Below are 3,073 nucleotides of genomic sequence, written 5' to 3' on the forward strand. Positions count from 1 at the left end.
GTGTTAAAAGAAGGGTTTTGGTACATACTCTTTTGAATTATGGTACTGCAGTTGAGACTGGGTCTTTTTGTATGAAAACTCATCAAACTTTGTGAAAAACCACAGAGAGTCCAAGTAAAGAGTTGCCAACAACAGCAGGAATCCTTCAAGGGGACATCCTAGCTTGTTTTCTCTTTGTGATTGCAGTAGGCTACATCCTTAGGCAAAGTCTTGACCTCATCAAAGACAAAGGCCTCACCATCAAGCAGAAATGATCAAAACATCAGCAAGCAAAGCTGTACCTCTCTGACATTGGCTATACTGATGATCATATCTTAGTAGAGGCACATGGTTTTGTGGTTAGGATGCTGCACTGGTGATAGTAAGATTGGGGTTTCAATTCTTGGACCAAGAGATGTGCTGTGTTCTTGAGCAAAACACTTCATTTCATGTTGCTCCAGTCCACTTAGCTGGCAAAAAGAAGTAATCCTGCAATGGTCCAGCATCCTGTCCAGTAGGAAGAATATAAGCTACAGAATCTGAGAAACTGGCCCTATGAGTGTCTATGAATTGGGAAGGAGCTCTTTTTTTATAGCCTCGATCTTATCTTCACACTTCATCAGCTGCATGATGCACGAGACTTGTTAACACCCCGTGAGGATATTGCATCCAAAGTTGGTCTGTTTCTCAATGCTAAGAAGATTATTGATCATCAATGAGGATGAAAGCCACCTGCCAATTTGTTCCAACAATGCCAGCACCGCCTGGACTGGCTTCTGTGCCGGTGGCACGTAAAAAGCACCAACCGATCGTGGCTGTTGCAGCCTCGCCTGGCACCTGTGCCGGTGGAACGTAAAAAGCATCCACTACACTCACGGAGTGGTTGGCATTAGGAAGGGCATCCAGCTGTAGAAACACTGCCAGATCAGACTGGAGCTGGTGCAACCTCCTGGCTTCCCAGACCCCGGTCGAACCATCCAACCCATGCTAGCATGGAAAGCGGACGTTAAACGATGATGATGATGATGATGACAGTGTCTTCAAAACATTGGTGACTTCAAGTATTTTGAGTCCTGTGTTGCTGACAGATAGAAAGACTTTCTGACATGTAAGAGACAAGCCTGGAATAACTGTAGCGAGTTTCACAACATTTGACAATCAAATACTTCAAAGTGAACAAGGCTGGTCTTCTTCATGATAGGCGTAGAGGGAATTATTCTTTATGAAGCTGAAACCAGGGCTTGGAAGAAGGAACATCAAGATTGCTTTAATATTATATACACCAGGCTTCTTATCAGGGCTCAAAATAGTTAATGGCATGAGCACAAGGCCAAACAGGAATATATCCACCTATCTAATTGTTGCTCAATGCAAAATAGACTTAGTATTAAGTGTGTATAAGTAGCCATGCTGGACGTTATATTTTGGGGAATTACACACCCTAATAGAAGGATCAAAACACTTAGCCATATTAAACTGAGAACCTCTCTCAAGCTAATAGGGGATAGAGATTACTAGTGCAGTGTAGTAAAACATATCTCAGCTGTGGCATCATCAAAGCTGGCTGTGGGACTAATCAAAACAACAACAACAACATCAGCAACCATTTGTAGGTAGATGTATGAAACTTTACAAAAACTTGCCTTGATAGATAGAAGATGGTTAAATGTTTCTAGCCTTCTTCTGACCAAGGAAAACTGACTGACCAAGGAAAACTATATGGTTGTGCAACCTACTCAAAAAGGAAGCTAAACTATTCCTCAAATCTCACTTTAGTTAGGAGAGAATAATGTGATATCACCCATTGCTGGTTTCGAATGTTGGGCCCCATGGAGGCAAAGGGTGAAATGTTGAAGCATGGTCTTTGAATGTTGGGCCTCACGGCAATATGCAGTGCTTGAGAAGACTTGTTAAGCCAAGTGAAATCGTAGTCATGGCCATTGGCAGTGCCATGTAAATGGCACATGTGCCAGTGACACATAAAAAGCATCCATTACACTCTTAGAGTGATTTTGGCATTAGGAAGGGCATCCTGCCGTAGGAACCATGCCAAATGAGACTGCGATATAGTGCAGCACTCTGGTTTACCGGTTCCAGTTAAACCGTCTAACCCATGCCAGCATGGAAAACAGACGTTAAATGGTGGTGGTGGTGGTGGTGGTGATGGTGGTGGTGGTGATGGTGGTGCACTTTACCTAGGAAATGACAGGATGTGGGATATTTGGGACTGGAGAGCCCATAACCTCAGATCTGCTACTTAGGGGCAAGTATATTCCTAGATGAGAGAGGCTGAGTGACAAAAAGAATGACAGGCATTAATGAATAAATTAATAAGTAAATAAATAAAAGAAAGAAAGAAAGAAAGATGACAGACAGAAATAAATAAAGAGAGGGAAAAACAGAAAAGAAAGATAACTAGAAAAAAGAAAGGAAGAAAACAAAATGGAATGAATGAAAGATGAAAAGAAGCAGAAATAAACGAAGAATAAATAATAAGTTTAAAAGGAAAGAGAAAGAAACAGAAATGAAGGAGGCGGCAAGATTGAAAGAAAGGAAAGACAGAGAGAATAGAAGAAATATACAAGAAAAGAAGATAAAACAAGGGAAAGAGGATCCTTACCACTCTTTTCCTCGCCATTTCTCAAGATCTGCCTTCTTTTCTCCCGTTTTGGTCTTCCCCTCTTCCTTCCTTCATTCACTCACTCACTCACTCACTCACTCTCTCTCTCTCTCTCTCTCTCTCTTTCCCTTCGTTCACCGCCCTCCCTTCCTCTCATAATTTTCTTTCTTCGCTTGTTATTACCACTATCACCTCCACCCGCACCCCCATCACCCGTTCTTTTCCTTTCTTTCAACTATTCCCCCCCCTTCACCTTCTTCCCTTTCGACTCTCTCTTTCCTCCTCCCCCAATCTCTTTATCCTCTTTCTCTCTCCTCACACTCTCCACATCTTTTTATTCTTGCTTTACTTCCCTCTTTTCACTTTCTCCTATTCTCTCTCTCTTTCCATTCACCGCTGTTTCTTCTCCTTTTCCTTCTATTCCTCTTTCTCACACTAAACAGTTAAAAATAAAAACAACTATTTCGATAAATA

The sequence above is a fragment of the Octopus sinensis genome, linkage group LG9 (assembly GCF_006345805.1).
Source record: "Octopus sinensis linkage group LG9, ASM634580v1, whole genome shotgun sequence".
Classification (NCBI taxonomy): domain Eukaryota; kingdom Metazoa; phylum Mollusca; class Cephalopoda; order Octopoda; family Octopodidae; genus Octopus; species Octopus sinensis.